At 39.2% G+C, this 25,980-nt stretch overlaps 1 protein-coding gene across 14 annotated transcripts in view; it reads left to right on the forward strand.

The window, feature by feature from the left end:
• Positions 1–25,980, forward strand: part of ANKS1B (ankyrin repeat and sterile alpha motif domain containing 1B) — a 1,348,113-nt gene that overhangs the window by 1,130,882 nt on the left and 191,251 nt on the right. Inside the window, exon 1 of one of the 14 annotated variants that reach the window (XM_031941015.1) lies at positions 12,737–12,766. The exons of the other annotated variants lie outside the window; for them this stretch is intronic. The gene's annotated coding sequence lies outside the window, so the exon portion shown is untranslated. Of the gene's footprint in view, positions 1–12,736; positions 12,767–25,980 lie in introns of those variants that run through there. 14 annotated transcript variants of the gene reach the window in all.

Raw genomic sequence — 25,980 nt, forward strand, 5'->3', positions numbered from 1 at the left:
ATAGTGCTTTATTTGAAATCAGAATTCCTGAATGGCCCAGATCATATGAGGAACTTTTTCTTATGTTCCAATGACCTTCTCAGTCTCCAGTGTCTCCCCAGAAAGACAGTATATCCCTATCAACAATAAGCATGAAAATTCCCACCTGGTACACAAGTCCAGCCTTGAACTTGCTGATCACTGACTAAATGAGCTCCAGATTTTATTGCAGTCTTTTTCTCTTCCTGTAAGCTGAAAGACCCCATTGGTGCAAAACACAATAAACTCAATTAGAGAGAGGTGGGAACCATAGGGAACACATATCGTTGGAAGCAGTTGTCAAGAGATGGGGTGACAAGGGAATGTTTCAGATGTGATTCAGTAGAGCTGGAGATAACTGGGGTCCTAAATGTAGCTAGCATCAAGCAGGAATCTCTGGGTCTCTGTTCAGCAGACTGGGGCAGAGTGTTCTTGGCAGATGGGTCTCAGCATTTAAATGCGTTCCCCCTGGATTCCAAGCCTGCTTGCTTCCAAGAAGAAGTGTGTGACCTTCTGCTCATACCAGGCTCTGCTCTGGTGAAGTGTCTTTTATAGGCATCTCCTTCATTAGCTCTGGAGTTCAGGATGTAAATCTTCAGATAATTGACAAGTATTCTTTAAGCCTAAATTGTTTTCTGCTTACTCTGCAAATGAGTGTATTGGGAGGGCGGAAGGTTCTCCTACCGTCAAGATCTTGCTCACTGGCCATGAAGGATTTGACTGCCTTGTAAATTTGGTTTTATTCCTGGCCCTATCAAATGGATTCTTGTTTTCCTTTTGAGTTATAAGTTGGAAAAAAAGGGAGGTCAGGGATCATTTTGCTAAAGTTGCAAGCTGGTCCAACTCCCTGGCTACTTCATGACTTTTCACCATTTCTTCCTGGTAAAATTCATTCACTTGCTTTTTCAAATCGAGGGACTATTTCAGTTATTGATATTTAAGATACTGAAATATCTTAAAACATAGGAGGTGAAGTCAGTTTCATATGACTACATTCTTTTCAATTCAGTCAGCCATCCTCGGATTTTTCTGGAGTTCTGTGCTCCATTCTAGGTTCCACATTTTAAGAAAAATATCAATGAGCTGAAGAGAATCCAAAGCAAGTGAAAGGCTTTTAGACTATGTCCCACGATGATAGCTTGAGGAACTAGATATCCTCTTGAGAAGATTCATGAAGGACATGTTATCTAGCTTCAAATATTTAAAAGTTATCATGTGAGGAAGGGATTAGGTTTATATTGTTTGGCCGTAGAAGACAAAATCAAGAGTTTAAGATAAAAAGACATGAATTTAGGCTTGATCTTCAGATAAACTTCCTGTCCAGGAGTGGAATGAGCTGTCTAGAAATGGAATGAGGGGAGGGGTCTCCCTATTTGGAAACCTTCAACACATAAGGTAGATGACCACTTGTCACATAAAGTAGGGTTTCTTTTTATGTATGGAAAAGTTCTCTTTCAACTCTAAAATTCTATAATTCTTCAATTATTTTGATTCTATTAAAGATCCACTATGGGCAAAGCACTGTTAAACTGGGTGTTAGGGATTACAAAAACAAAAATGAAAATAGCCCCTAATCTCAAGGAACATACAGTCTACTGGGGATACAACTGCAAGAGAGAAAGAAAAAAGAATTTTCAAATTTTCTTTATTCATTTTTTAAACTTTAATTAGTGTTATGCCTCAAGGACAGTCCTCTCCACTTCCTTCTCCCTACCACCACCAAGGAACACCACTCATGTCAAAGAGGATAACATGTCATCTGTACATTGACCATGTCCAATAATGTATGCTTCATCCTTAACCTGTAATCTGCCATCGGTAAAAAGAGGGAGTGGGACATCTAGGGTCCCTTCCACTGCTAAATCTATGTTCCTATGACCTGCTGAAAAGCAGGAGGACTGCCTCACAAGTTCTTGTTGGTCACTGCATTGATCAGAGTTCTGAAATCTTTCAAAGCTGTTGCAATTTACATTGTTGTGGCCAGCATATAAATGGTTCTCCTAGTTCTGATTATTTAAATTTGTTTCATTTTACATGAACCCTCCCTAGTTGTCCTGAATCCTTCATATTCATCATTACAACATAATAAAAAACTTTTTAAGAGTCATAGACCACACTTTGTTCATTTCTTTCCCAATTTGTGAGCACCTATTTTGTTTCTGGTTCCTTTCTACCCTACCCCCAAAAATGCTACAATAAATATTTTTTGTAATATCTCCCAAGATATCCTTGGGATATATGCCCAGTGGTTGTACTGTGGAGTCAAAGGGCAGATAACTTTTTTGTTATATAGTAATTCCAGTTTTTTCTAACTGGATTCATATCTCCAAAAACTGTGCACTGGGCTGCCCATCTTCCCACAGCCCCACCAACATTTATCATTTTAACTTTGTGTCATTTTTGACAATCTAAATAATTTGTTCAGATTTGAATTTCTCTTATAACTAGTGATTTAGGTCATTTTTTCATGGGATGAAAATTTAAACAAATAAATAAACCCAATGTAATTTGAAGAGGGAAAGAGCACAATTAACTATAGGAATCAGGAAACACTGTCTGCAAAATCCAAATTATCATAGTCAATTTTCTCTGAAGGTCAAATTATAGCAAGCTTCTGAACATGTTTACATAACCCCTAGTTTAGTTCTGAAATTATCCTTCCCATGACAGGACATTGCTTCCAAGAGCCTTTTACTGCTAAACTTTGGGTTTTGAATCATTAATCTTTTCTATCCCAATCATATGGGTGAATTCCTGATATTCAGGAAATAGATTTGGTTATTCAGTAAAAGAATTTCCATGACATTAACCACCAGCAAGAAGCACATGCCAGTGGGCTAATAGAAGCTGTCAAGGATGGCCACTAACATTTTATAAGAGACCGTCGCACAGAACCAGTAAAATACACAGAATATTTAAAACAAATGGAATCAAGGAATATTAAAGTTGGGTGAGATTTACGTCATCTGGTCGAAGCTTCTTCATTTTATAGCTGCATCTAAAAGGTTTAGATATTTGGTTACCAAGACTTCATTCATGAAGCCAAAAGGGTTTTCTCCTCATCACTTTTCCAATGTACAGAATTCCACCTAATGGGAATTTTCATGATGATGATGGTGGTGACAAGAGCTAGCATTTGTATAGTGCTTTAAGATCGACAAAGCACTTTAAGCATGTTGTTGACTCATTTTATTCTCTCAACAATCCCGGAGATTGTCACTATTCTAATCCCCATTTTAGAGTGAGGAATCCAAAACTGTAGTGTTCATTAATGCAAAATGATTCTTTGTAAAACAACAGCTGATGTTGGACTGGACCACATTATCTGTTAAGCTCTGATAAAGATCTATTTGGAGAAGTAGGAGTCCAAAATCAGTAATGACCCATGTAATAGTAAGAAAAGTGTTTTTCATCATAACCATATGAAAATAAGATAATCTATATAAAATCAAAAATCTCCGGAAATCATTTATTATCAACTAGAGCATTAGCAGGGAGACATCAAGTGAAATCAAACATTTTACTAAGTATATTAAAAATAGAAAATAATAGAAAATTGTGCGTGTGTACTTCTGTCTATGTAAATATGTGTGTGTGTGTTGTTTGAATATGGAAGAGGAAGGAAAGAAAAGAAAAAGAGGAAGGAAGGAAGGAAGGAAGGAAGGAAGGAAGGAAGGAAGGAAGAAAGAAAGGAAAGTGTATATATAATGTGGCATATGTGAGAATACAGAGAAGTGATCCATAAAGTAGTTAAAAATAACTTTCCTTTGGTACTAGTGATCATCTGGATGAATAAGTTCAGGGAAGCAGTTAAAAGTGTGAAGGGGAAGCTGTTGTCCATGTTGACCATAGCATCTATGCTGCCCATTAATATATTCAACTTTTGTAAGTATAATTAGACTATATTAAGAAACAGAATGGCTTGTGGATTAGTTAGCTAGTCACATAAGATCTGGATTCAGGTCCTACTTCTATCACACGGTAGCTATGTGACCCTAGGCAGAACTTTTCAATGTTCCAAAGAACTTTTAAGATTATGAATTTGCCGATCTGTAATCCTAATCCTAAAATGTCCCAAAGCAAAGTAAATCATATACTCAGTACCAAAAAAGTTACATGTACAAATATATATGTTTGCATATATATGTATATAACCATAACATATACTCAGAAATTCATATATATGTGTGTGTGTATTTGATACATTTTGAGATTTTTAAGATGTGGATATTTTGTGTTTTTAACTACATTGTGAAAAAACTAAAAGGATTTAAGATTTTTGCATTAAAGAATATAAAATATGCTGTCATAGAAACTGCAAATCAAGAGATCTAGGCTCTAGTCTCAGTTCAGTTATCTGGAACACTGCAAAGTTAAGCACTGTTAGTAGGGCTGAGTAAACAAAAATTGAATAAACAAAAAGAGGTCCCAATAAAATGAATAAATATTATGGAGCAAAAGAAAACAATAAAGAAATCCTAGGTGAAAGGGCTAATACAATAAAAAAAAAAAAAACAGAAATTATCATGGCACAGCTTAAAGTTCTCCAGATCACAACAAAAGATTTAAAAGAAGAAATGATAATGGAGGTTAGAAATTTCAAAAATTCAGAAATTAAAAGAATAGAAAAAATGGAACAAATGATAGAGAATTTTGCTAAAGTGCTAGATTCTCTGAAAGCAAGACTGGCAAAAACATAGAAGCAGACAAAAGAGTACCTGCTCTTTCCTTCCATTTCTTCTTTTCTATTCTTCCTCTCTCTCTCTCTCTCTCTCTCTCTCTCTCTCTCTCTCTCTCTCTCTCTCTCTCTCTCTCTCTCTCTCTTTGTGTATGTCTCTTTCTCTCTGTCTCTTTCTCTCTCATTCACATATCCTCACCCTCTGCTGCTCAGATCTCATCCATCTCATCCTCACCAAATGGACATGTTTTGTCTTTTAGTTAATTTAAAATTTATATAGGGAAAAATTTCCACACCATTAACTATTTCAAAGTGATGGAGGGAACAGGGTTTATGTTAGGGGAAAGTGGGTTTTCCTTCATTAAAGGTGATAAATTGTTGTTTTCAGTAATTTTTTCAATTGCCTATTCAAGTCTTAATTCTATTAGTGACCTACTAGTAGACAGTGCTGTGTTTTATCTACATTCTTTAATCTTTCCCAACCCAAGTGCCTGGAACAGTGTTCTGCTTACCATAAATATTTGGAAAATGTTTGTTACATTGAAATGAATATAGAGGTGGAACCATGTGATACCAGGAACAAGTTTCTTTTTTCTTCTTGTTCCTTCATTCAAGAACACAGAATCTCAGTGTCATAAAAAACAAGATCTTAGATTAAGAATTGCAAGGAACCTTAGAAGTCCTTCATTTTATATTTACAGGAAATTGAGACCTATAGAAATTAAAGGAATTGTCATTTGATTCACACACCAGTAAGTGACTACAACAGCAGCACTAGCAGCAAATAGTAGTAAGCAGAAGTATAGCAGAAGCAGGAGGAGAAAGAAGAAGGGGATAATGGTGATGGTAGTAATAATAGTAGTTACAGTAAAAGTAATGATGATAATAGAACTTTAAAATTTACAAAGGGAGTAGATACACAAAGGGATAAACATATATGTTTACATATATGCATACACGTGTGTGTGTGTATAATTTATTCTCACAATAATCCTGGGAAGTAAGTGCTATTATTATTAACATTTTAATTATAATTAATATAATTAATTAATTTAATTAATAATTAATTATTATTAACATTATTAACATTTTACAAATGAAGAAACTGAAAATATAAGAGAAACTTAAGTTTTCTAAATCTAGAAAACTTTGTATTATATCACTTAATACAAGAAATTATATATTTGAGAGAGCTGAATCTCAGACAGGCTAAGAGACTTGCCCAAGATCACCCTAATAGTAGGATTTGAACCTAAGTCCTGTCACTTAAAATGCAGCACTCTCTCTACTGTATCATGAATACATTGACCAGCCTTCCAAGCCCCTCACTGTTCTCTGATTTTTGTTTCTCATGAAAGTAGGCATAGAACAAGGTTTACACTCTTGCCAAAGAAGTGAGTAGTCAGGGAATATATGGAAGCAATATTCCATTCAGTCACTGTAGTGTTTTTTTTTTTAATCTTAGAAAGTTTTGAGAAACTTAAGCAAATTCTAAACTCTTACTTCTGAAATAACTTGCTAAGAGACAAGATGTCTTAGTTTGGAGTCTTAGAGAGTAAAAGCCAGAAGATTCCTGCCAAACTGAGCATCGATGTTTTAACAGCTCATACCCAGCCTTAAAATCTTTAGTCTCTCAAGTGACAAATGAGGATCAATGGGCTTAGGGCTTCTGTTCTTTGAGAATCTGACTTTTATTGTTATGAAGGTGAAAGTAATGAATTGCTTCTCTTCCAAAGATCCCATTTTGCATTGTAAAAAAATAATATCTTTGTGCAATAGGCCAGTGCTGCAACCTTGGAATGGCACTCATGTTACCTCTTAGAAGGCTAGTGCAATAGTTTAGGTAGCTGGTAATGAAGACTGGTCCTTAAGTGATTGCAGTGGGAATAGAGATAAAAGTACACAGAAGATGTGCATATTTTCAAAATTTATATACGACATTGGCCATGTGTTAATGGATACAAGGAGTATTTCTACCTTTTTTACTACTAGAAATAAATAACTTTGCCTTATTTTCAAACATATTGTTTTTCAAACATATTGTTTTTCACTTTATCAACAGATGCCTTTTGTTTTACACTGGTGTTACATAAATATATCACTCTCCTATCTACTCAGGAAGGCTTCATTATAAAGATGCCCCCGAAAAGTAAGCAAAACCACTGAATGTATATATCACCTCTGACAATGTGTATTCAATATTTCACACTGATATTTACACATCTCCAGTAGATAGAAAGAAAGCAGAATATTTATAAAATATATTTTATATGTTTTATATATATATATATATATATATAAAACATTGGTCATTGTGATTATAAAATGTTATATTTCATGTTATCTTTTCTTTTTATTTACATTAGTGACTATATTGTAGACACTATATTCTGCTTACTTCTCACTTTATCAATATAACTCTTGCTATGTTTTTTGGAATTACTCAAGCACAGTAATATTCCATTATCTTCTACCATAATTTATTTAGTCATTCTCCAGTCAGTGGAAACACACCTTGTTTCTAGTTTCTACCACAAACAGTGCTTCTGTTACTATTTTATCATATACAGGATTTTTTTTTCTTTCTTTGCCTTTTGACTTCCTTAGGGGATTTTCCTAGTGGTGAAATCTCCGAGTCAAAGGTTATGAATATGTCATTAATTTTTTTAATAATTGGAAATGATCTTTCGGAATGGTTGGATCAATTCCTAGCACGACTACTAGTGAATTAGTGCAAAAGATGAAAGATATGCTATGTTTTGCAGGTAGCACATGCTTTCCTCATTCTAACTCCTGGTGTCTGTGGGATTTAGATAGGTGCAGTGCTGTAGAAAATGTGATGGACTTGTTCTGAGTTCACACCCACCCTATGATGACACTTAAGCGTTCAGGGCCCATATTGAGCAAATATCTTTATTTCTTTGATTTGTTTCCTTGTGAGGATAATGAGAACTGAAGTACTTGCCTCACAAGTTTATTGAGATGATCAACTGAAATAATTCCTGAAAAACACATTGAAGACTTTCAAGGAGCTATTTGGGTGCTAGCTTTTATTATTATTATTATTATTTCCTTGATTTCATTACAAATGGCCTCTCTCGTAGCCTCTCTCCCCACCAATTCCTTTCATAAGTGAGCAACAGCAAATCAGTAGTTATTTCAGCTGAATAAATATGATATAAAGCATTTGGCCAGCATTTAAGGGCTAGCTGAACAGCCCTATTGTTATTATCATTCCACCTAATTAAACTCCTTATTTATGTGTTAATGATCTTACCGTATTGTTCTTAGTATTCTAGCAAAAGGATCTAGAGGAGTTTATTGCTGTTGGATTAAATAGTGTTTTGTTGAAGATATTGTTGAAAAGTTAAGACACAAGACAATTAACCCTGTGCTATCTAGGTGAAATTCTTACCTGATTATTAATGAGATAAAGAAAGGCACGTGTGATGCCTTTTATAGGAATTGATTGTAATAACATTTCCTATATTACTAAAGGAGAGCAATGTCATGTTAAGAAAGACATGGTAAGTTGAATAGCATCCAGCAGCAGGCAACCAATAAGAATGAATGAAAAAGCATGTATTTGGGTAGGGCCTTGAGTCTCTGCCATGTATAGAACAAATAAAGAAACTGGGAAAATGTTCAGCCTAGAGAAAAGAAGACTGAGGGGAATCCAGATAGTTGTCTTCAAATATTAGAAAAACTGTCTAGGGCAAAGGGAATTAGATTTCATCTTTTTAGCTCCCAAGGGAAGAACCACAAGCCTGAATGCAAGTTGTAATTTAGGAAAGCAAATTTAGTGATGTTGAGGGAAAAAACTTCCCAATTGTTGTTCCGTTGTTTTTCAATTATGCCAGACTCTTTGTGACCCCATTTGGAATTTTCTTAGCAGAGATATTAGAATGATTTGTCATTTCCTTCTCTGGCTCATTTGACATATGAGGGAACTGAGGTAGACAGGGTTAAATGACTTGTCCCCAATAACATAGTTACTTAAATGTCTGAGGGTGGATATTCTATCCATTGAGTCATCTAGTAGCCGTCACAGCTTCACAATACAGCTGACCAATAATTAGAGATAAGCAAAAGTGGAATTGGTTGTGTCGTAAAGCAGTGCGTTCCCCTTCATCAGAGGTATTCAAGTAAAGACTCAACTCCTTATTGGGTATGGAGAAGTGGGTTTTTGTTTTCAAGCATGAGTTTTACTAGATGGCCAACATAGTGATTCCATAAAGATATAGAAATTGTTGGGGGAGGATTAAGAGGAAATGAATTAAGCACTTGTTGGAACACCTACTATGTGCCAGTCACTATGCTAAGTACTTTTACAAATATTGTCTCATTTGATCCCCATAATAACCCCAGGAGAATATCGATGATATTGTCCCTATTTTATAGTTGAGAAAAATGAAGCTCAAGAAGGCATAGAAGCTTGATCTGGGTCATCAGGAAACAAAAATAGTGATTGTTAGAAGCTCTCTTATGTAATTAAAAAAAAAGCTTTACTGAAATAATGTACCTCAGACTTTAAAAGGATACCCATAAAGCAGCTTCGAAAGCACCATGCTGTACCAAGTGCTACTTCTATACTCATTTCCAGGGGTCCTCAAACTACAGCCTGCAGATCAGATGCAGCAGCTGAGGACGTTTATCCCCCTCACCCAGGGCTATGAAGTTTCTTTATTTAAAGGCCCACAAAACAAAGTTTTTGTTTTTACTATAGTCCGGCCCTCTAACAGTCTGAGGGACAGTGAACTGGCCCCTTATTTAAAAAGTTTGAGGACCCCTGCTCATTTCAATAAATGTAAGGATGGAGTATGGTACAGTGGAGGGCGTGTTCGATCTGGATTGAATCAACATAGGTTGAAACCCTTGCTCATACCACTTACTACTTATATGACGAATCTTGGCCAGATCTCTTCACTTCTTTGTGACTCTGTGTGTCATCTATGAGCTGAGAATCCCTTTTGAAATAAGGGTTCCTTTCAGACCTAAATCTATGAATGTTCTTTAATGTCTACTTTGTGAGATTAGGAAGAGTTTCATTTGCATCTCCAGTCATCTTATCCCCAGTGCCTTTGGTCATAGCAAGTCCTTAATAAACCTCTTTTGAATGAATGAATGACTGAGGGAGGGAGAGAGTGAATGAAACTGAGAAAACGGAATCAAGCCAAAGTCACCGAGTGGATAGTCGAGTGAGCAGTAGAACCTCTCAGCATCCACAGGCAATTCTCCAAGACTGCAAGTTACAGATAAATTTCAGGAGAAAGAGTTCCCACCCCAGGAGTCTCAACACTGATGAAATCACAGGTCTAACCACAGTCTAGCAGATAGAAGAAATTACATATCATGAAAGAGAAGTCATCTTCCCATCATTTTAATAGGCTAATTTCTTTAAAAATCTTGATTGGAGTTTTGCACTGAGCAACATTTTTCACTTATTCATTGATTTAACATGCTGCTTTTAAGGAAGAGATTCTGATGAATGTTAAAGCCTCTTTTTAATGATTCACGATGTTAGATAATTCCTGGAGTCATTTTTTTTACCTCCTCATCACACCAACCTGCTTCAAGCTATCAGAGGCCCTTGTCTCCTTTGCAGAAGCTCATCAATTTCAGAAGCTGCCCTGAATTTTAGTGAGGCCTTCAGGGAAGCAGAAAATGAAGACTTAGGGATGTGCCTGCCATGGATAGAGGGAACAACCCCAGGGGTTCCTAAGGATCATAATTTATCCATAATTGGCTAGACTTAACAAAAAAGGTTCGATGTCAGTGCTGTAGTGAAGCAAGATCTCAACAAATTTCAGCTAGAATACCTCTTTAAGAAGTAAGCATCAAGGCAAGGCAGGTAATGAAGCTTGGAAGGGACCTCGGGAGCTATAGATTCTAGTCCAACCTCCTAACTTTGCAGATTAGGCACTCAAAACCTAATCTTTCCATCACAGGTCTCGAGCTTGAGGGAACTGTAGAGTTCATTTACTTCAACCTCCTCACTTTCAGATGTATATACTGGGATTCTAGGAGTATACAGGAACTGAAGTCACATAAGCAGTTAAGTACCATAGCCAAGATTTGAATTAATCTTCTGATCGTTCTTTGTATTTCACCAGGGCTGGTGAAATTGCCATTAAAAAACAGACTGCCTTCATTCTGAAGTCAGGACAAATCCAAATTTTAAAAGAAACTGTATTCTGAGCATCAGTAATATAAAGCACCCACATTTATAGGTGTTCAGATTTGTATTTTTTACAAGCGTTATCTCTTGTGACAATGGAGAAGGCATTATATTTGGAAATCAACAGACCTGGGTTTAAATTCAAGGCATTCTACTTGTTACCTAGACAGGCTTGAAAGAAAGTGCTCTCCTGTTCTATCTGGAACTCGGTTTCCTTGGTAAGATGAAGATGGAAGGGAAAGCAGCATGATACACTGGAATGAACTCCAATTCTAAAGTCAGAAGAACTGAGTTCAAATTCTACCATTGTTGGTTAAATGATCTTGAGTAGTTTACATATAATTTGATCTCAGTTTCCTCATCTGTGAAGTCGGGGGAATTCAATTAAAGGGTCCCCCAGATCCCTTCCAGCTCAAGAACTAAGAGCCTATGACAGCTTAATCTCTAAGATTCTTCCCATTTCTAAATTAAAGAACTCATTTGAATTTTGAGAGTAGAGATTATTTTCTTCCCCATATTCTATTCCCAGAACCCCTCCCCACAGACACACACACAGTATGCACCTAATGCTTGTTGATTGACTAATCCTGGATCCTGCAAGATGGGTGCTATTTGTTAGCCCATCTTACTGATAAAGTAAAGTAATGCTCAGAAAAGTTAAGGGACTTGCCCAAGGTCACAGCCTTCCTTTTTATCCCCAACACTTAGCAAGTGACTTGCCCGAGGTAGCATTTTGTTCAGAATCTTTTCAGTCTGACCCTCCCTGGCCTCATATGGGATATTCTTGGCCAGGATACCAGTTTGCCATTTCCTTCTCCAGCTCGATTTACCGGTGAGGAAACTGAGGCAAACAGTTAAATGGCTTGCCCAGAATCACAGTTAGTATCCGAAGTCAGATTTGAACTGGGGAAGATGAGTCTTCCTGACTCCAGGTCTGGCGCTATTTATTTCACATACTGTGTCCTGAACAGAATGCTTGTTGGCTGACCGACTGGTTTCCTGAGGAGAAATTCAGTACAGTCCTTCCTGACTCCAAGTCCTGTGCCTAAAACAACAGCTTTTCAGCTTCCTGGGAGAAGGTCGGCTCTACCCTTCAGAAGGCTCAAACTCTACCGTAGTGCCTCATTCCCCCCCCCCCCTTTCCTCCACCCCCACCCCGACCTCAGCCCCTAGAGCAGCTCGGGAGGCCGGACAGGTTCTGTACTCGCCGAAGGGTGCCAGTCGCGTCCCCAAAATAAGTTAGGAACAGTCGATTTCTCCCGGCCCTGCTGCAAAAACTAAGAGATTGGGTTGGGAGGGGGAGGGGTGCTACGGGGTGGAAATTGAAGGAGAGGGCACTGGTCCTTGGAAGGCTTTCTCGACCCTAAAGACTTGCTTCTTCTTCCTCTTCCCCCTGTGCCCAGCAGCCGCCGCTGCCTGCTGAGCTGGTCACCTGGGCACTCGCGCAGAGAGCCCCTGGACGCCGCCGTGCTGCCGCCGCCGCTGCTGCTGCTGCTGCTGCGCTTGCCTCTCCGGGCGTGCGAGGAGGGGGCGGAAGAGGAGAAGATATCCATAGTAACGGAGGATGCGAGGGGCACGGATCAAGAAGAAGTACCGGGGAAGAAGAAACGTGTGGAGTGGCAGCAGCGGCAGCGGCGGCAGCGGGCTGTTAGGTATCTCGTCATAGAGCCCCGCACACCCCCCTCCAGCCGGGTGCCCCCCGAGCTTCCATCCAGGCCCAGCTGGAGGAGTGACTCCTCCCTCTCCGACCACTCCGCCTTATATTCCTCCCTAAACCCCTTCCAAAAAGAGAGAGAGAGACAATGGAGCCGGCGAGCCAGCGCTAGAGGCTGCACCGGGGGAGGACGCTTCTCCCGGGCTGCCGGCACGCGCGCGTGGATGTGTGTGTGAGGGTGAGCGTGCAAGGGCGCGCGGCGTGGGGGGAGAGGGGAGGGGGGGGGTCTGGGGCTGCGCCGCGGAGGCGCCGGGGCTCGGGCTCGGGCTGCTCCTGCTGTCACTGGCGCGGCCGGGGCCGGGGCGGGCGGCGAAGCGAGCGTGCGTGTGCGCGCGGCCCCCGGAGAGGAGCGAAGCGCCGCCGGCTGGCGTGGGGAGGGCGCAGGAGAGTGGCCGAGCTGTTCTCCGCTCGCATCTCCTCAGCCTGGGAGGCGCTGCCTTCGCGGCTCTCTCTCGCTCGCTGCCCGGAGGTCGGAGAGCCCGAAAGGATGGTCCCGGGAGGAGGCTGAGATTGCGGCGCTCCCCCCCCCCACTCCCCCGCCCCACACACGCCCGCACCCGGCACCCCCGCCCGCCCTTGCATGCACGGCTGCTGGGTGCGTGTAGCCCCGAGGTTCGGAGCAGCGCGAGAGCTCTTGCGGATCCTGGGTCTGGGCCATCCCGACGCGGCTGCTGGTGGTCGGCTGTGAAGCCTGGGGTGGGTGAGTAGCGATTGTGGCACTAGGCACAATCCTTCGCGTCCTCCTCTCCCTCCTCCTCCTCCTCCTCCTCTTCCTCCTCCTTAATGACACATCCCCCGCTTGCGAAGATGCGGTTTAGAGCAACTATTTCTGCAACTGGGTCAGAAAAAAACGAAGACGGGAGGGAGAAAAAATTAAGAGGAAGAAGCTCCGCCGCAGCCCTAGTTCCTTACGTGTAGCTATTTCAGCCGGGCGAACCTCCATCCCCAGATCCCGGGCGGGCATCCTGCCGCCTCCGGTAGTCCACCTAGAGAGGCTCGCCTTCCCCGTTTCCCTTTACGTCTCCCAGCCTTGGGAGCTCGGGGGTTGGTCAAAGGCGAAATCGCCCAGCGTGTTCCTAAAATGGTCTCCCCTCCGATATTAGGGAGCCCTTGCTAACCACCCTGAAAGGTTTTCCCGGCGCCTTGCCAAAGCGTGCGCCTTGAGCCGCCTTGAGGAGTAGTAGAACGGAGAGCTCCTGCAAAGGGGCATCTCGAGCGCTCTCCGGGCATTTTTCACGCCTAGATGAATGGGGTGGCTGGGGGAGGAAGTGGGCATGCACTTTTAAAACGCTGCATCCTGGAGAGCGGTCGCACAGCGGCTGCTGTGCCTGCACCAGTTAACGGCTTTTGTGAAGGTGGTGTCAGCGTTTCCATTGTAAACCACCCCAACCCCCATTTCAGTTCCTTAGAACTTGGATGAGATTTTACTCCAAAAGAAAACTTGGGAAAGCCCAAGGAGGTCTGGGTTGGTTCCACGCCCAACCCCAGCTTTCTTTGCTGTTGTTTTTTTGTTTCCATGGTTCTAAGAACGCCAGCCCAGCTGTGGAAAATAAATAAGGACGGTATAGACTGGCATCTCGGGCTTGGGATCTTAACAGAGATTGCCCCCGAAGGGTAGTCCGCGGGGCAGTCTTTCGCGTCCTGTGTTTCTTAAGAGGTCACGTTTGTGCATCTGTGAAGAAATGGGAAGGGATAGGATTGGACCTGTGGCTTGAAGGATTCGGGTGGCTTTGAGGATTTCCTGGCTACAATGTTGCTATGAGTTATTAAGAAAGGTTAGTAATCTCTAGGTGCCTTGAAAATGAGCTGGGTTCTCACTAAAGCAGAGCAGGGGAGAAGAGGAGTCAATCCCAGGACCTCCAAGTTCATTCTCCAACCCCCTTCTGTGGACTCGAGTGGCTGCTTTCCAAGGATATGGCGATGCTGCCCGTGTTGACTGGAGGTCAGGACCCAACCTGTTTGTGACTGACACGTTTATAGACAAAGCAACAGTCTCTATATTATAAAGTCAAGTGCTCTAGGGACCTTTCCTGGCATTATAGATCAGAAGTGTTAAGATCTCCTCTGTCAATACACCATGAAAACAGGAGCTTAGAGTCACTCTTGAGCTTGGAATAATGACCCTCAAAGCTTCAGATTCAAGGAGGCGGGGTGATTTACCTAATGCTTTTAATTTAATCTGGAAATTGAAGCAGATTAAAGAGTTTAGAAAGAAAACGAGGGACACACACACGCACACACATACAGACAAAGCTCTGTTATTCTATGACTTCATAAGTACCATAGATATTGACTAGAGAAGAGAAAGGGAAGGGGGAGCAGAATCTGTTTTATTTTGTTTTTCAAAGGGGAAAACTTTGCCCCACTGATCAGCAAATCTCCTTTGACTGAGAATGAAGGGGAGAGAAAGGGAAGCTGTGTCTTATCAGCCTTAGCTGTTTTCTTTCAATGTGGGGTAACATTCTCCTAGTTACTTAGACTACACAAATAAGGGTAAACAGTTCAGAGTCAGACCCTCCTTAGCACCAGTTCCATTCAGCCTTAGACCCAGATGCTTTCCTCGGAGAATATTAAAATGTACATAGGACAATATAGCACTTGGATGGGAAACTTGGATGAGGGATTTGCTTTAAATGCTGATTTTCAAACTTTATTAAGATCATTTATTCAACTTGCCAGTTGAATAGTTATTAGTGAGTCAACTAGTCTTTATTCAATTTAGTGACTGACCTTTAAAGAAGAATCTTATATTTACTCTATGAATTATAATGGTTTGTTAGGGCTTGGCTGTTTCTATAAAGGGCTTGCTTTTCTGTTGAAGTATTAGAGCTTCAAGTCATCTAGCTTTATGTGAAATGGAGCAAATTAAATTGTAAATTATTCCTGGAAATAACTCTTCTGAATATTGTTACTATTTATTTGGACGTCAGAAAAGCAATGTGATATAATGAAAGACCTGGCACCAGGAAGACTGTATGCCATGAACTTGGATGGGGATTTTAAAAATGCTTCTTCTTTTTCACTAAACTTCTAGCTGAAATTTAGCACTTCTTTCTATTGTGAATGTAAGCAACAAATGTGATTCTTAGCAGGGATCTGCCAAAGGGGTCCGTGTCACAAAAAAGCTTAAGAATTCCCCGTCTGAGTCTTAAATTACAGAGAACGTATTGGTGAGGGGAAGGAGGAATGTCTTCACTCTGGAGTCTGTTTCATCAACATAAGTACTAAGAAAGACAGAAGAACTCTTCCCTCTGCCTTTTCTTATTTGGGTATCAGCAGATGTGGTTTATGGCTTACAATGAGTGAACTTACATGAAGATAGTTTCTTCCTTCGTCTAAATTTCTGAACAGTCACATTTCGGAATGAGCCATTTTAGTATTATTGCCGCTTTCACATCTTTAACATTGGCTTTAAAAACAGTGAGACTGTTTCTGGCTAGATGCTGAAACTATACCCTGTATATGACAACATTGGCTTTAAAAGCACCGAGACTGTTTCTGGCTAGATGCTGAAACTATGCCCTGTATATGTCAACATATGTCATAGTAACATACATCAAACTAGTTAATGTCCCAGCAGGAAAGAACAATTAGCAAGACTAATTAGGAAGTAGGTCTGCCTTGACTGAAACCATTAATGGCCATGGTAAAAGAATATGCTTTTGCATTTGCAGAGACATGTTTGAATCTTGTATTTTACATCAGGAATCTGGGATTAGTCAACACGTGGGGGGCGCTGAATACTGATACCTATAATCAAGGCATAAGATCTTGCTTAGGCTAATTGTAATTATCCTTTAAAGGAGAAGTAGAAACGACAACTTAAATCATCAATATGTTCCTTCTTCTTCCCTGCTTTGGACAATAGCCAGTATGGGAACGGAGATGTGCCATTTAATTTAGAAGCAGTATCCATCAATAAACCTTGGAATAAATGTAGAATGCGTAAGTACTGCCAACCTAGCAAGTTCTTTTGAGTGAAAAATTGTGTAAGCCACCATTGCCTTCATTGTTTATATTGATATCTGCTGCCTTTAAGGAGATAATTACCAAAGAGCAGCATTGTCGAAAGGTTTAATCATTGGCTTGATGGAGAACACTGACATGCTTACATTTGTCCTTCCACAGGAATGTCAATAACGCCATCTTCCAGAATTCCATCATGATGCACACCTAATTTTTTGTGTAAAAAAAAATCTTTCCTATAATGCTAATGTGAACTGGAAAACATTCATCTTAATCTAATTTCTGCTCTATTATCAAGAAAATGTAGAATGAATCTTGCAGAAATTTCCTTTTCTGCAAGACAATATCAACAAAGACCACATGTCATAAAATTTGCTAGTCGAGATCTATAGCTAATTTTTTCTTAGAAAAACCAAGGGCATATTATTTTTTAGCTATAAATGCAAGTACAGTTCTAAGCTCTGTGGCACCGTAGGCTGGATATTATTTTACTGGGATTCTGTCAGTCCTTATGCTTATTCCTATGATACAGTCTGTTGCAGTGGAAGAGTTCCTTACTTTGATAATCAGAAGCCATTAGTCCCAGTTCTGCTAATTTACTAGCTTTGTAACCCTGGACAAATCATTTCACCTTTTACCACTGACTAAGCTTTCTCAGTTTACTCATTTGCAATTGTGTACTATTTGAAAGATCTCCGATTACCTCAATGTCAGTACGCACTCCCTCCACTGACACAGACTGGAACCTCTTTGTGACCTTATAGAAGATCAAAGGAATTGCTCTGCCCTCCAAATTCATCACCCTGTAGTCATACTGGTGATGAGAATCCCCAAAATAAACCAAACTAGTTCTTGAATAGAATCCATACAGCCTATCACTCATGAATTTGCTCCATCTCTGGACTTCTGTCTTTAGAAATGACCTCTGCCCCTTTAGCCTCTTTATTTGATTGGCTGGTCCCTTCCAAAATCTCTATTTTAAGGAAGCTATCTTGGTCATCTCTGCTTTATTTTTTCTTAGGCTGTGCACTCCTGATTCTCTGGACTCTCTTGATTCCTCCTTCTGCTTTCTTTTGTTGTTGTCTTCCTCTCCCTTAGAATGCAAGGTTCTTGAGAGCAGACTATCTCTAGACTACTGGTTATTTGTATTCCCGGCAGATATCTCTGTTCTTAGCACATAGTAAGTGAATAATAAGTGCTATTAACCTGATCCATATCCAAAGCCCTTCCTGCTAAGTAATGTGCAAATACAGTATCTGTACTGCTTATCTCCCAGGGTGTTTGGTAAGAATGTGGTTTATACTTTTATTTTAACTTATTTACTGTTTTAATTTACTTTAATATTTTTACTTTCCCAGAGTCACACAGCTATTAAGTTTAAGTGTCAAAGTCAGCTTTGAATTCAGATCTTCCTGATTCCAGAGTCAGTGCTCTATCCACTGCACATCTAACTGTCCGATAGCCACATCATTGATATCTCCTTGTTCATGTTGTCCACACCTACAATTTGGGGACAAATGCTTGTCCATTTGAATACATATTTACCAAGAAATTAAATTAGGACTTAAGGAAGCAAGTTCACCAGCTGGAAAAGACCCAAGAATCTTATCAGTCCAGCTTCCCTCATTATGACTCCCATTTTACAAAAGAGGAAACTGAGCAATTTGCCCATCATCACACAAGTCATGATCCCACTGGTCCTCTTCAAAAACAAAGGTCCCACAAGAACAACAACACATTTTTATAGCATGTGGTCTATGGTCTCATCCATGTAGACATGTCCTGCTGGGCAGCAGGTGACATACGTTCCATATCTTCCCATCTCTGCTCTCCCATAAATAGTCCATCTACCATGGTGGAGTCCTTCCTCCAATTTTCTCTACATTGCATAGATACAGATGGGACACATAAAGCCAGATGTGGCTTATCTGCTCATACAAAGATTAATTTCTGGCCTGAAATTATTTAAAATGATCAACCACCAAAACCATTTATTGTTTATGTTCTTTGATTTTGCTCATCAGGACAGGGTTATGCTATCTCAGACAGAGAAAGAACTGTTTTTCAGGTTATTTTGAGGGTTTTTTTTTTTTTGAGAAAAGGGGATATTCAGAATTCATTTTGAAAGTGATTAATTCTAAGCCCTTTCTCTTCATTACAGATAATAGTTAGCCAATTATTTTTAAAGTGCTGATGATTTCATTGGTTTAGGAAATTCCCTATGCAGAAACTTCAATCCAAGGATAGGAATAATAAATGAACCTATGATTTCACTAGCACGGGAAATGTGCAGGGACTCCCAGATGATTACACTCCCAATTCAGGTCTGTAACTTGAATTTAGGAATTCATCACCTTTCTACTATCATGGCCTCCCTATGGCAATCTGGTGAAGTCTATAGATCCCTTTACAGACTAATGTTTTTAAAATGCATTAAATAAATATATAATACTATGAAGGAAGTCAATGATATGGAATACAGTTATCAAAATTTTTTTTTGTAAATTTCATAAGTACTAGGTTGAGAACCCCAAACTTAAACTGTTAATTGACTTGCTCAGGGTTATACAAATAGTATACTTCAGAGGTAAGACATGTATCCACTAAATACAAATCGCTAAATATAGATAATTATAAGAATTGTCATTTTAAGAATTGTCACCTCAACCTTTTCATATGTGATTATAAACGACCTATTTTGTGCCTACATACTTAAATAGTACATATATATGTAAATATGTGTATATAGATAGATCAATAGATATAGCTTTAAAGTTTGCAGTTTATATTTTCTCAGTTTATCTTCACAGTGTCTCTGGGAAGTGGGTGCCATTATTATTATTCTAATTTTATAGATGGGAAAACTGAAACAGAGAGAGGTGGAATCTCTTGGCCAGGGTCACACAGCTGGTGAGCATCTGGCAAAGGCCCACAATCAATAAGCATTATTAAGCACCTGTTACCTTCCAGCTATTGTGCCAGGTGCCTAGATATAGTAAGACAAATAACAGTCCCCTTTCGTCAAGGAGCTTTTGTCAGGGAAGCTAACATACAGTCTACTTAATTTCCCTAGCCTCAGTTTTCACATCTGTAAAAATGAGAGGGTCAGGTTAACTGACCCCTACGCACACTGCCAGCTCTGGCTTTAAGATCCTATGTAATTGTACAAGGTGTCCCAAAAATCTTAGTTTTAGAAGTCTTATATGCAAAATTAAGGCAAGATAATTTGAGAGGGATGATGCTGAGAGGGATAATTGAAAAGCTGATGCTTGAGGGAAACCAGGAATTCCCGGAGGTGAAGGTGACGAGGAGGAAGTGTATTCCAGACATAGGGAATAGCAAATAGGAAGGCATAAAGAGAGCAGATAGAGTGATTTATACAAAGAGAAGAATCAAGACCAGTTTGGCTAGAGCTGGTGAGCATGAAGAGGAGGATATTAGGGAATATGACCAAGGCTAGTTATGAAGGACTTTAAATATTGAATAGTAAAATTTGACTCTCACGAGGACCTTGGGTAAAAAGCACCATTATACCTATTTTACAGGTGGGAAAATGGAGGCTGAGTGGTCAACTAACTGTCTAATCCCACAGTCAGTACATTTTGGAGTCAAATTATAAACTCAGATCCTATTCTACTCCAAATTCGTTGCTTTTTATTCTTTCACTTGAGGAAAATTCACATCTGAATTTTAAGAGGAAGGAATCCTTTGCCCTATAATTTTATACAGCTGTGTGAAATTTATAATGGTCAGTTCTTCAGGGGTTTTCCCAAGTGTTACTGGTTACAGATTGGCTGCATTTTTGTTGGATGGTACTTCTCAGAGGCTTTTCTTTCGTTCTTTCTTCCTCCCTCCCTCCCTTTCTCCCTCCCTCCTTTTCTTCCTTTCTTTGTCTCTCTTTCTTTCTTTCCTTTCTTCCTTCCTTCCTTCCTTCTTTCCTCCCTTTATTCCTTCCCTCTCTTCTTTTTTTCCTTCCTTCCTTCCTTCTCTTTCCTGATATTGTAGAATACTACTGCTCACTCTAGAGAGTAGCTTCTCTTCACATAGAGAAGACTTCATTGAAATCAGTGGGTGCCAAAGGCATAAACCAGAGTGGAGTTGGGCCATATGTTTGGAAGGTATTCAGTTCTGTGGTTCTAGTAACATTCAGCGGACAGTGTGTGTGTGTGGTTATTTTAAAACACAATATCTCAGGAAGAAAAATAACACACTTTTAAAAAGATCTCCCCACTCTCCCCAAAGCCCTAGTTTATATTATTACTTTCATATTACTACGGTTACTTCTACACAGCCTGTTTCATATTTAATACGGTATAAATGCTCAGATGCTTTGTTTTCCTTTATGTAGAATTCAGTGCATTTTAATTATTTAGGTATTTGAGAGGCAGCATGGGCCAGTCCAGAGCATTGGAATCCGTCTGGAAGCATTTGGTTTGAATGCCAGCTCTGACACTAGCTCTGTGACCTCTTTCTGACAGCTCTCTAACACTCTAACTTGTCAGTGAGCTATCTTTTAGTGGGCATCTGCTGTGTGCCAGATACTGGCTGTTCATTAAGCACCTACTAAGTGTCAGATACTGAGCATTCACTAAGCACCTACTATGTACCAGATATTGGCTGTTCATTGAGTACCTACTAAGTGCCAGATACTTACTAGCTGTTCATTAAGCACCTACTATGTGCCAGATACTGTGCTAAGTATTGAGCTTTCCAAGGGAGGCAAGTCTTTGTTCTTAAGGAGCTCAGTCTAATGGGGGGAAAATATGCAAGCACCCTACACATAGAAGAAATAAGTGGAGGAAGAATTAGAGGAATAAGCATTTACATAGTACCTATATTTGAGCCTCACATCAATTCTGGAAGGTCAATGCTATTATTGTGCCCATTTTATGCTTGGAGAAACTGAGGTAAATAAAGACTAAGTGACTTGCCCAGGGTCACCCATCTGGCAAGTACCCGAGGCTGGGATTTGAACTCAAGTATTTTGGATCTCCAGTAGCTATAGTGACACAGTGAAGAGTGCTGAGCTTGGAGTCAGGAAGACCTGAATTCAAATGTGTTCTCAAATGCTTCCTAACTGTGTGACCCTGAGCAAGTCATTTTACCCTGTTTGCCTCAGTTTCCAGATCTGTAAAATGGAGAAGATAAGGGCAAAAACTACTTTAGTATCCCTGCCAAGAAAACCCCAAAAGAGATCAGGAAAAGTCCAACAGGACTGGAAAACAACTGAACAACTTCCAGACCTCAAGCCACAAACATACCTTGATTCCATATACTTTGGAAACCATCTCAGAAGGAAGGTTCTGAGTTTTAGGAGTCCTGGGAAAGGCTTCTTGTAGAAGAATAAGACATTGCTTCAAACTTGAAGGAAGCAGGGAGAAGGCAGAGATGATGGAGAAAACAGCAAGGGGACCGTGTCTGAACCAGGAAGAACATGGAAGTGAGTAAAGTATAAGAAGGCTGGAAAGAAAGGAGGGTCTCAGATAGAAAAGAACTTAAAAGCTAAACAGGATTTTATAGACAGATGGTAGAAGTCCCCCCACTGATGAAATCCAAAGTCCTTGATATAAACATTTCTAAATGCACTTGAACGCCAGTAGTCTCCTTAATTTGAATTCAAATAAGATATTGTTTTACTTTAACCTTAAATGATCTCTTCTTTTATAACATGTATTTTAACTCAATTTCATAGGCAACCACAGAACGGCTGTTATTTTCTGAAACAACAGGTGGTATCTTTCACATTTGGTAACTCACAGGTCTCGTTTTCTTACATTTACAATTCATAATCAAGTTTATGGCTTTTTTTCTGGAATTATAAAATGTAGAAAAATAAGCACTATATTTTGATCTTTGTGAGTCACATAATCCAGAAAAAGAGTTTCAGATCATATCAGCATCTTTTAGAATTTTTCTCTATCTTAATCATTAATTTAACATGAGAGTATATTGTGTGTTTGTGTTTCTGTGTGTGTAGTTTTACTCCCTGCTCCCCCACCCAAAGAAAGAACTGCCTTTGCTTACTAAATACCTCCCAAAGGTTTGTGGGTATTATAAATGATGTCATTTATGTTATCAAATTTATTTTTAGTTAACAGAAATTGATGTAAATCAAATTTGATATTCAGGCTTAAATTTAAAATATACAAAAATTCTCTGAATTTATAATACCAATTTAATAATATTTCTTATTGGCAAATAATGATTAGCCACTCTCTACACACGTTTTTCATTCTGTTCTTGGTAGACATCTTTTCCCAACCACATCCTTTCTTTTTTTTTTTTTTTAGAAAATCATTGTGAAAATGCAGTATCTCCCTTTTTACTTCCTTTAATCTTTATAACTTAGTTAATATCATCTCAGTTTTTCCTCCTTCCTTCTCACTAGAATATATACATCCTCTTTAGTCTCCTTTCTCCTTCCCCTCATTCCACAGTCAAATTAAATGAGATAATATGTTTAAATATAATAAGGGCTTAGCACAGTGCCAGACACATAATGGATGCTTAATCGATACTTGATTCTTTCCCTTCCCCAACCCATATCTACTTAACTCAGGAAAATATTTCCCCCATTCATGAGCCAAAATACGATCCTGATCAATAACTGGTAAGAGGAACCTAATTTATACAGCTGTATTAAGGAAAAGTCAAATCAGACATTTTAAAATGAAATCCATCATCACCTAGAACTGGTACCAAGTGCTAGCAATCTCTAAAACCATGAAAAATGCCCAGAAGTTCCCTTCAAAACTTTCACAGGTCTCCATTTATCCCCATCTCATCTTTTCCTATTAAACTTGCTTTTCTCAAGCATTTGCATTCAAGATTAACAATAAATGTCATTATTAGTCATAATTATGATAATTATTAATAATCATTCTGAATGATGATCATTATTAATAACAATGAGCAATTATTAATTAGCAATGACCATTGCTAATAATTATAAGTATCAAGTAAAATCACTATTTTTTGCATATAGGGAAGAAAGAGGGGGAAAACCATTTATATTATTTTATATTATACATTATATTACTATGCAGCAGGCATTATACCAAGCTCTTTGTAAATATCTTAGCTCATCTTCACAACGTCCCTGAGAGGTGAATGCTCTTATTATCCCAGTTTTAGAGTTGAGGTAACTGAAGCAGACAGGGGTTAAGTGACTTGTACAGAGTCACACAGCTAGTAAGTGTCTGAGGTGGGATATGAACTCCTGAATTCCTGACTCCATGCTTGTCATTCTATAAATTGTGACATCCAGCTACCATGTGTGATGTATCATGCATAGATAGCAGAATAGACATCTTTTTTTAATGAATTGAAGTAAAAATACACAATTTTAATGTTTCCTGTTTTAATTATTAATACTACAAGAACTTTGTCCATTTTTAAGAATTACAAATATATCAGAATGATAGCATAGTATAGTAGAAAAATGCTAGAGGGGCAGCTGGATGGCACAGTAGATAGAGCACTGGCTCTGGATTTAGAAGGAGCTGAGTTCAAGTCAGTCTCAGACACTTAATACATATTAATTGGATGTGACCCTGGACAAGACACTGAACTCCAATTGCCAGGAAAGAGGGAAGAAGAAAGGGAGGGAAGGAGGAAGGGAGAAAGGGGGGAAGGAGAGAGGAAGGAGGAAGGGAATAAGAAAGGAAGAAGGGAGGGAGGGAAGGAAGGAAGGAAGGAAGGAAGGAAGGAAGGAAGGAAGGAAGGAAGGAAGGAAGGAAAAAGAATACTAGAGTTGGAATGATTGATTCAAATAAAGGTCTCATATTTATCTCAAACAGCTCAGTAAATTTATATATTATGATCTCCATGGTAGAGAGAGTTTTTCTTCTTGGGAGTTTAGTACTCAGCACACAAGAGGGATTGTTTTATTCTTTGTACTTTTATCCCCAGCACTGTGCTTGCACATAATAGCTAGATAATAATATTTTGGTGATTGAATGGTTGACTGATGGTGGTTGCTTAATAATAAATAAAACAATAAATATATAAAAACTGATTAATTGAGTTTTCCATACCAGTGAAATCACAGATCCAGAGCCTCCCACTTTTCCCATCCCAAAGGAATAGGAGTAATATTTAGATTATTTGTAACATTGTTTTGAAACTCAAATGAAATAAAATAGTCCAACATGATTATCATCTGGAAATTATATATGATCTGGAGCTGGAAAGGACCTCAAAAATCCATCTTCTCCAACTCTCTCATTTTACAAAGGAGAAAACTAATACTCAGGAAAGTTAAATTGATTTGCCTAAAGTCATGCACATTCTAAACATCAAAGATGGCATTTGAAGTGAGATTCTCTGATGATAGGAGCCCATGTTCTTTTCACTGTCCCAGGGTGCCTCCCATCACTCTTATTCAGTGTGGCTTCAGCCCACCTTTCCAAAATTATTTCACATCCTTCTCCTCCGCTCTGTGACAGCTTATTGGTAAATCAGGCTTATAAAATTATAGGACCATAGATCCATAACTGAAAGGGACCTTTAAAGTCATCTTGTCCAATTCCCACAACTTCTTTGTGATCAGTCATTTTCAAGCAGGTCTGCCTCTTCATGATCTCATTTGGGGTTCTCTTGGAAAAGACACTGGACTGGTTAGCCATTTCCTTCTCCAAGTCATTTTCCGGGAAGGAGGCAAACAGAATGAAGTTATTTGCCCATGGTCACCTGGCTAATAAAATATCTCAGGCTAGATTTGAACTCAGAAAGATGAGTCTTCCTGACTTCATGCAATGTGTCTGCTGCACCACCTAGCTCCCCCACATCTTACAGATGAGTAAACTGAGGTCCATGGGGTTAAGTGATTTTCCTGATTTTGTACAATTAGTAAGAACATAGAGGCAAGATTTGAAATCAAATCCTCTGATTCTGATTTTGGTGGTGTGGCTTTGACATGACTGCTGGCTTATTAAGTGTTGCTCTAGCCTACTTTCTGCCATTTTGTCCACACTATTTCCCTTACTGCACTTTTACGTTTTGATTAACTTGAACCATCTCCTGTTCCCCAAAGTCAGCTTACACCCCTCACTTTTCAAGGGCTGTCTCTCACTCCTGGAATATACCACACACCTCATTGCTTCTTAAAATCCATTACTTCCTATTGGAAGGCTTTCCAACCCTTTTCAGTTATTGAGATCCCTTTATCTTTTCACATTATTGTTTGTTATATTTAATTTAACATGTGAAAATTTATCCATCATCAGAATGTAAGTTCCTGGAAATCAGGGATTATATTTTTGACCTCTTATCTCTAGCATCTTGTATTTATTTCATAGCATATAGTCAATGCTTAATAAATGTTTGTTGAGTTGAACCAAATTGAATTCAGCATACTGTACACAGACTTTCTTTTCTGAAAATAGTATTTATGAAATATAACAAATAATGATCAAAGACTGAAGA

Source organism: Sarcophilus harrisii, chromosome 5 (assembly GCF_902635505.1).
Source record: "Sarcophilus harrisii chromosome 5, mSarHar1.11, whole genome shotgun sequence".
Lineage (NCBI taxonomy): Eukaryota > Metazoa > Chordata > Mammalia > Dasyuromorphia > Dasyuridae > Sarcophilus > Sarcophilus harrisii.